This window comes from Mandrillus leucophaeus, unplaced genomic scaffold, assembly GCF_000951045.1.
Source record: "Mandrillus leucophaeus isolate KB7577 unplaced genomic scaffold, Mleu.le_1.0 Scaffold24, whole genome shotgun sequence".
NCBI lineage: Eukaryota > Metazoa > Chordata > Mammalia > Primates > Cercopithecidae > Mandrillus > Mandrillus leucophaeus.
Window position 1 is genome coordinate 3,155,408 of NW_012102476.1, and position 9,414 is coordinate 3,164,821.

Sequence of the window (9,414 nt, forward strand, 5' to 3'; positions counted from 1 at the left end):
GCCTCAGCCTCCTGAGTAGCTGAGACTATAGGCACCCGCCACCTCACCCGGCTAGTTTTTTTGTATTTTTTAGTAGAGACGGGGTTTCTCCTAAACACCGTATTCACCAGGATGGTCTCGATCTCCTGACCTCGTGATCCTCCCATCTCGGCCTCCCAAAGTGCTGGGATTACAGGCTTGAGCCACCGCGCCCAGCCCAGAAGGAAGGGCTTTATTCGGCCAGGAGCATCAGCAAGACTCAGGTATCAAAAACCAAGCTCCCTGAGTGAGCAATTCCTGTCCCTTTTAAGGGCTCACAACTCTAAGGGGGTCCCCATGAGAAGGTCATGATCAATTGAGCAAGCAGTGGGTACATGACTGGGGGCTGCATGCACCGGTAATTAGAATGGAACAGAACAGGACAGGGATTTTCACAGTGCTTTTCTATACAATGTCTGTAATCTATAGATAACATAACCGATTAGGTCAGAGGTCGATCTTTAACTACCAGGCCCAGGGTCTGGCGCCGGGCTATCTGCTTATGGATTTCATTTCTGCCTTTTAGTTTTTACTTCTTCATTCTTTGGAGGCAGAAATTGGGCATAAGACAGTATGAGGGGTGGTCTCCTCCCTCACTGTGTATGGGAGTAAGAGTCGCCTCTAACCGCCTTTTAGCTCTTAGTGGGCTCTTTAGTTGAATCTAGGCCCAGATTGAGAATCACTTGTAATCCTAGCTACTGGGAGGCAAAGGCAGGAGGATCCCTTGAGCCCAGGAGTATGAGATCAGCCTGGGCAAGTTAGTGAAACCCTATCTTCAAAAATAAATAAATAAATAAATAATAAAGTAAAATAAGAAAAAATAAATTGACAGTGGACAAACGAGAAAATTATACAAATTGTATTAGTTTTACATGTACATGGGGATCTTCACAAGAGAGGGAAGTCAGAAAAAGTGCCCAAAGCCAGGTGCTTTTATGTTTCTTAGACAAAGAACAATAAAATTTAAGTGGGCAGATGTGGCTCATGCCTGTAATCCCATCACTTTGGGAGGCCAAGGTGGGTGGATCACTTGAGGTCAGGAAACCCCGTGCTTATTAATAATAATTTTAAAAAGGTTAGCTGGGGGGTGGGTGGTGGTGGGTGCCTGTAATCCCGGCTCGGGAGGCTGAGGCAGGAGACTCACTTGAACCTGGGAGGCAGAGGTGGCAGTGAGCCGAGATCACGCCACTACACTCCAGCCTGGGTGGGAGAGAGACTTCGTTTGAAAAAAAAGAAAAGAGGGCCAGCCCGGTGGCTCACACCTGTAATCCCAGCACTTTGGGAGGCCGAGGCGGGCGGATCATGAGTGGTCAAGAGATCGAGACCATCCTGGCCAACATGGTGAAACCCCATCTCTACTGAAAGTACAAAAATTAGCCAGGCGTGGTGGCCCATGCCTGTAGTCCCACCTACTTAGGAGGCTGAGGTAGAATAGCCTGAACCCAGCAGGCAGAGGTTGTAGTGAGCCGAGATCCTGACACTGCACTCCAGCCTGGGCTACAGAGCGAGACTCCCTCTCAGAAGAAAGAAGGAATAAAAGGAAAAAAATAAATGACAGGACAAAGAAAATTTAGCTAGGGCAGTGAGTAGCTAGAATATGTATGGGGGGGTGTCAAGTAGGTGCAACATACAGACTACTTTGTTACGTATGTTTATTCTGGTCCCTTGTGGCCTCTGAAGGCTGTTTTCTTGCCCTCGTACAGAAGGATATTCCCCCAGAGTAAGGTTTCTGGCATGCTGCATGCAGAAGAAACAGGTCGGATTGCTCCGTCTGAAACTACAATTTCTCTGTTTTTAACTCAGAATATATCAGTATACCAGGCTGTGAACCTTTTACAGGAGGTCCGGGGGAGGCCCTGTGGAGGAACCTGGAGGGATGGTGATCTGGCGGGGATCTCAAGAAACGGGTTAACCTGCCCCATAAGTGAGGAGAGCCACTTCTTTCCCTTTTCGGGGATCCGGGTGGGGCGGGCGCCGCTGAGCGCATCTAGGTGGCCGCAGGACGCGGCATCGCGTCCCGGATCAGGACGCAAACATCCCTATACCGCAGAAACCGCCACTGCGCCAGGAAGAGGCAGTCGGCCATTTCCGCAGAGCTCTTGGCCCGCGGACTCTTTCCCAGTCTCCGTCCCTTCCGCCTTCCCAGGTTCATTGGCTTGGAGCCATGAGCGTGGCCAGTGACTGGGCGGCTCCTGGAGGGACACTGGGAATTTGCCCTGGGAGTGGGGTGCAGGGGGCTCCACGGACGCCTCGACGACCGGAAGTAGCTTCGGGTGGGGACTAGAGAGGACAGCGAGCAACTCCGTGGTTCCGGAGTCCAGAAAAATGAAGGCCCTCTTAGAAGAGATGGCTGTCGATAGTCCAGCTTCTCTTCATTTTAGAGAAAGGCATTGAATAGCTTGAATATCGATCTGGTGTTGCTGACCTGGTTTGTTCCTGCTGGAAACGTCTCCTCTTGCTGTTCCTCTCAGGCGGCCTTGGCAGCGCCTCTTGCCGTAGTTAAGATGGATGCAGCCGCTTCGACCTGGGCTCAGGCAGTTGTCAGCAAGGGCTGCAGGGGAGGAGAAACCGGTCCAAGATTCTCGACCAAGGGCCTGACGTCCCCTTCCCAGTCCCTTAGAGGAGGCCCTTCGAGGAGGCCCACTCAGTGACCCAGTCTTTATTTTATTATTGTGTTTTATTTATTATATTTTTAATTTTTTCTATTCTATTCCACTCTACACTCTCTCGCTCTCTTTTTTTCTTTTTTCTTTTTTCTTTTTTTTGAGACAGAGTTTAGCTTTTGTTGTCCAGGCTGGAGTGCAATGGCGCGATCTTGACTCACTGCAACCTCTGCCTCCCGGGTTCAAGCGATTCTTCTGCCTCAGCCTCTTGAGTAGCTGGGAATATGGCGCCTGCCGCCATGCCCGGCTAATTTTTTGTATCTTTAGTAGAGACAGGGTTTCACCATGTTGGCGAAGCTGGTCTCGAGCTCCTGACCTCAGGAGATCTACCTGCCTGGGCCTCCCAGAGTGCTGGGATTACAGGCATAAGCCACTGCACCTGGCCTCTACTCTCTACTCTTGAGAGGGAGTCTCGCTCTTGTCCCCCAGGCCAGAGTGCAATGGCGCGATCTCAGCTTACTGACCCCAGAAGCCAAGCTGGAATGCCCCAAATTATTGAAGGCAAAACGTCATCAACTAGAGAGGTGGGATTTTAGGGTAGGTTACCACACTGCCATATAAATGTAAAGAGGATAAATATACACTTTGAGAGGCCGAGGCAGGCAGATAACTTGACGTCAGGAGTTTGAGACCAGCCTGACCAACATGATGAAACCCTGTCTCTACTAAAAATACAAAAATTAGATGGGCATGGTGTCATGTGTCTGTAGTACCAGCTACTCAGGACACTGAGGCAGGAGAATCACTTGACCCTGGGAGGCAGAGGTTGCAGTGAGCGGAGATTGCACACTGCACTCCAGCCTGGGCCACAGAGTGAGACTCCATCTCAAAAAACAATAATAATAAATAAGGCCAGTCACAGTGGGTCACACCTGTAATCCCAGCACTTTGGGAGGCCGAGGCCAGTGGATCACCTGAGGTTGGGAGTTTGAGACCAGCCTGAGGAATATGATGAAACCCCGTCTATACGAAAAATACGAAAATTTTTTTCGGACATTGTGGCATGCACCTGTTATCCCAGCCACTCAGGAGGCTGAGACAGGAGAATTGCTTGAACCTGGGAGGCAGAGGTTGCAGTGAGCCGAGATTGTGCCATTGCACTTCAGCCTGGGCAACAAGAGTGAAATTCAGTCTCTAAATAAATAAATAAATAAATGTAAAGAAGAAAAATATAAATGACAGATGATGGTAAGTACTAAACATAAGTAAGAAGGTTGTTTAGAGGTCATGTAATGGGGGGTCGTTCAGGTATCTAGGAAGTGTATGAAATTGTCCAGGATGGGTGACAGGCATTTCACAAACGGTTCTCTGTAGCATCTCTCACCGCTGTCCGCTCTTGCTCAGGCCCTTGCTGAGTTAGGCCGGGGGCCTCCTAGCTGCCCTGTGGGGCTCCAGCCTTTTGCCTTTGCCGTCCATCTGTCATTGCAGCCTGGTGTAGTGTAAACAGGAAGGGCAGTGCCTGGGAAATAGGAGATTTGGGTTCCAGGTCTACTTCTGCCACTGACTCAGCTTCATGATCTTAATTATGTTCCTCCTTGGGTCAGGTGCTGTGGCTCATGCCTGTAATCCCAGCACTTTGGGAGACTGAGGTGGGTGGATCAAGGTCAGGAGTTCAAGACCAGCCTGGCCAACACTGCACTCTGGCTAACCGTGTGTTTCACCGTGTGTTAGCCATGAGTGCAGTGATGGGGTTTAATAGAAACCCCGTCTCTACTAAAAATACAAAAAGTAGCTCGGCGTGGTGGTGTGCGTTTGTAATCCCAGCTACTCTGAAGGCTGAGGCAGGATAATTGCTTAAATCTGGGAGGCAGAGGTTGCAGTGAGCCAAGATCATGCCACTGCACTCCAGCCTGGGTGACAGAGCAAGACTCTGTCTTGGGGAAAAAAAAAAATTATGTCCCCTCATCTGCCTGGCTTCAGCATTCTCAGAGTGTATTCTGCAGAACAGTATTCCCATGAAACGCTCTATGGGGGGAAAAAAAAGCAGCATTCTCTATTCCCCTTGACGGTCCCCTTTGGCAAATTTAAGGTTCAGGGCAGCCTTCAATAAAGAAATGTAGGCCGGGCGCGGTGGCTCAAGCCTGTAATCCCAGCACTTTGGAAGGCTGAGACGGGCGGATCACAAGGTCAGGAGATCGAGACCATCCTGGCGAACCCGGTGAAACCCCGTCTCTACTAAAAAATCGAAAAACTAGCCGGGCAAGGTGGCGGGCGCCTGTAGTCCCAGCTACTCGAGAGGCTGAGGCAGGAGAATGGCATGAACCCGGGAGGCGGAGCTTGCAGTGAGCTGAGATCCGGCCACTGCACTCCCGCCTGGGTGACAGAGCGAGACTCCGTCTCAAAAAAAAAAAAAAAAGAAATGTAGTCCGCCTGGCGCGGTAGCGCATGTCTGTACCACATGTCTGTAGTCCTAGTGCTTTGGGAGGCTGAGGCAGGAAGATTGCCTGAGCCCAGGTGTTTGAGGCTGCAGTGAGCTACGATCATGCCATTGCACTCCAGCCTGGGCGACAGTGAGACCCCATCTCTAAAAAAATTTTTTCACATTTAAAAAATCTTTCCGGGCCAGACAGTATCTCATGCCTGTAATCCCAGCACTTTGGGAGGCTGAGGCAGGTGGATCACAAGGTCAGGAGATGGAGACTAGCCTGGCCTACATGGTGAAACCTTGTCTCTACTAAAAATGCAAAAAATTAGCTGGGCATGGTGGCGAGCACCTGTAATCCCAGCTACTCAGGAGGCTGAGGCAGGAGAATTGCTTGAACCCAGGAGGCAGAGGTTGCAGTGACCTGAGATGCCAACACTGTATTCCAGCCTAGGTGACAGAGTAAGACTCCTCTGTCTCAGAAAGAAAAAAAAAATTGGAGATGAAGGGCTGTGATGGTTCTACAACAGTACTATTACACATTTTGCCACTGAACTGTACTGTATACTCAAAAATAATCTAAAAGATATATATTTTTTTTGAGATGGAGTCTCGCTCAGTCGCCCAGGCTGGAGTGCAGTGGCGTGATCTCAGCTCACTGCAAGCTCCGCCTCCCAGGTTCAAGCAATTGTCCTGCCTCAGCCTCCCAAGTAGCTGAGACTACAGGCACCCGCCACCACACTCGGCTATTTTTTTTGTATTTTTAGTAGAGACAGGGTTTTACCATGTGTTTGCCAGGGTAGTCTCGATCTCCTGACCTCATGATACGCCCACCTCAGCCTCCCAAAGTGCTGGGATTACAGGTGTGAGCCACCATGCCTGGCCAATAAATTTTATGTTATGTATATTTGACCACAAAACAAAAACAAAGACAACCCAGTGATGTCCCAACATACTGAGAATCATGGAGCCGGGTGTGGTGGCTCACACCTGTAATCCCAGCACTTTGGGAGGCCGAGGCAGGAGGACTTCTTGAGCCCAGGAGTTTGAGACCAGCCTGGGCAACACAGTGAGACCCTGTCTGGAAAAAAAATTAGCTGAGTGCGGTGGTGTGCACCTGTAGTCCTAGCTACTTGGGAGGCTGAAGTGGGAGGATGACTTGAGCCTGGGAGATCAAGCCTGCAGTGAGCCATGATTGCACCGTTGCACTCCAGCCCAGAAAACAGAGCGAGACCCTATCAGAAGGAAAGAAGATGTGGTGTGGGGTCAGGGGTTAGAAAGAGAAGAAAGTAAAGAAACTTAGCATCATGGGAAGCGAGAGCCTTGTGGAAGTTCCTCCCTCTCCCTAAGCCCATCTGTCAATCTTCTCCACTTGGTGTCTCTGCACAGCCACAGATGTCCTATCTGCACCTTGAGGGAACTCATCCCTAGCTTGGAGCATCCCACTTGCTGTTTCCTCTCTTTGGAAACGTCTCTACCCCCTACTGTCCCCAACCCCAGCCCCAAGCCTCTGAACCCTGCCTTTCCCCACTCCCTGTCCCCTAACTTTGTTCCCTGTGGCTCTTTCTCAACATGGCGCAGCCTCAGCGTCCATCCGCAGCAGGCTTTTTCTGCACGTCGCTGTTCGAGTTCCTTCATACGCCTTAGTATTTGCATTTGTAGTCCCTTGTTTCCTTTGTGTTCTGGTTTATCACCTGTCTCTCCCTCCCAGAAAGTAAGCTCCAAGAGGGTTCCTGTGTCTGTCCCCTGCTGTGTTCTGGCATGGAGAATAACAGCTAGTGCATGGTAAATGCTTAGCAGCTATTTATAAATTTGTGCCAGTGAGAAAGAGAAATAGCAGACAGCACTTGCCCTGTGCCCAGCACCAGCGCTGGGGCTGCCCGGTGCAGCTCTATGCTTGACACACTTCGCCTGGTTCTGCTCCTCCCTCACTGGCAGGGCCTCCTCTCTCCAGCTGCACCTTCTCCTTGGCCTCACTGCTACCCAGAACGGGTCACCCTTGGCCTTCACCCTGATAGCCCCTTGGTGGGCACCGGAGCCCCCTGGCTCCGGCTCTCCATACTGGAACCTCTGAGTCTTACTGGCTCATATTGTCAGTCACTGAGCTGCAGATTCTGTCAGAAGGCTCTCATGAGTGTCTTTCTTCCTAATTCCGAGGTCACCACCTTGGTCCCAGCTCCTGATGACCCTCACTTAGGAAAAAATGCCCAACAGATCTCTAGTGTCTAGCTCTGTCCCCCAACCAGGTCACACCCACACTGCTTTGCAAAGATATTTTCTGATGGCACCTGGCAAACAGCACTGCACTTGCTCAAGAACTTTCTGTGGCTCCTCAGTGCTACAGAATGGATCTCAAGCTCCTCTGCTGGAATCTGTGGCCCTCCCATATTTGACCCCACTTCTCGGCTGCATCTGTCTCCCATTCTTTGTTTTTTTGTTTTGCTTTGTTTTCTTTTTGAGACAGAGTGTCTCACTCTGTTGCCCAGGCTGCAGTGCAGTGGCCCGATCTCAGCTCACTGCAACCTCCGCCTCCCGGTTTCAAGCGGTTCTCCTTCCTCAGCCTCCCGAGTAGGTGGGATTTATAGGTGCCCACCACCATGCCCAGATAATTTTTGTATTTTTAGTAGAGACAGGGTTTCACCATGTTGGCTGGGCTGGTCTTGAACTCCTGACCTCAAGTGATCCGCCTGCCTCAGCCTCCCAAAATGTCTTTTGTTCTATAAAGCAAGATTTCTTTGCTGCTTCCTCTGCCTGAAAATCTCCCTTAACACCAATTTGTAGGCTATGGGAAGCACAGCCATCTCCTCCCAGGAGCATTTCTTGGCATATCACCAACCAGCCTGGGTGAGGTGGTGCCTCTGGGCTTCCTCTGTCATAGCTCCAGTTACTCTCTTCCCACATTGAATGTGGGCCCTGACACAGCTGTATCACTGGAGCCCAGCACAAAAACCCACAGAAGCCTGAAGAGGGTGTTTGCTGAATGAATGAATGAATGAATGAATGAATGGGGTCAGCTTTCCTCATCTTGGAATTCTCTTATTACCTAGCACAGTCCCTTCAACAGAAGGCAGTCAACACACAGTCACTAACTGCCAATTGTCCTTCTTTTTTTTTCTGTTTGTTTTGAGACAGAGTCTCACTCTGTCGCCCACGTTGGAGTGCAGTGGCGCAATCATGGGTCACTGCAGCCTCAGTCTCCCTGGCTCAAGTGATCCTCCTGCCATAGCCTCTCAAGTAGCTGAGGCTATAGGCACGTGCCACTACACCTGGCTGATTTTTGTTTTTGTAGAGATGGGGGCCTCACTATATTGCCCAAACTGGTCTCAAACGCCTGAGCTCAAGAGATCCTCCCATCTCGGCCTCCCAAAGTGTTGGGATTACAGGCGTGAGCCACCGCACCCAGCCTGACTGTCCCTTCTAAGTAAAAACTGGCCAGGCGAGGTGCCTCACAACTGTAATCCCAGCACTTTGGGAGGCCAAGGTGGGAGGATCGCTTGAACCCAGGAGGTCAAGGCTATAGAGAGCCATGTTAACACCACTGCACTCCAGCCTGGGTGACAGAGTGATACTCTATCTCAAGAAAAGAAAAGGACAGAGAAAAGGAAAGGACAAGAAAAGGGGCACTTGCTGGGACTCTCAGTTTTCTGCTCACACTCCCCCGACCAGGCTGGGCTGGGACCCGCATCCTAAGTTCCCAGCCTGTTTTCTGTCAAAATCTGACTTCTCAGAGGAAGTGGTAGAGACATCTGGGCTCTGTTTGCATTTCCAGCCATGCTGCCATATGGCCGTGAAACCTTGAGAGTACCATGTCATCTCTCTGAGTCTCAGTTTACTTATCTGCAAATATGGTTATTGATATCCATGCCCTGGCTCCTTGGCAGGCCTCTTTACACTTTCTAAAGTGTAGACCATCCACAGTAATTCACTTTTTCAACAAATGTATATTGCACAATTACTATATCATACATCTTGTTAAAATGTCAGCCTCCACGGTAACCCTTTGAGGTAGATATTATTCATCCTCATTTTACAGAGGAGGCACTGAGACTCAGGGAGGTCACGTGTCTTACCAGCTGTGCCTGGGGGAAGTTGCAGAGACTAGTTTTTGTTTTGTTTTGTTTTGTTTTTTTGAGATGGAATCTCACTCAGCTGCCCAGGCTGGAGTGCAGTGGCGCAATGTCGGCTCACTGCAACCACCAACTCCCGGGTTCAAGCAATTCTCCCATCTCAGCCTCCTGAGTAGCTAGGATTACAGGCACCCACCATCATGCCCAGCTAATTTTTGTATTTTAGTAGAGATGGGGTTTCACCATGTTGGCCAGGCTGGTCTTGAACTCCTGACCTCAGGTGATCTGCCCACCTCGGCCGCCC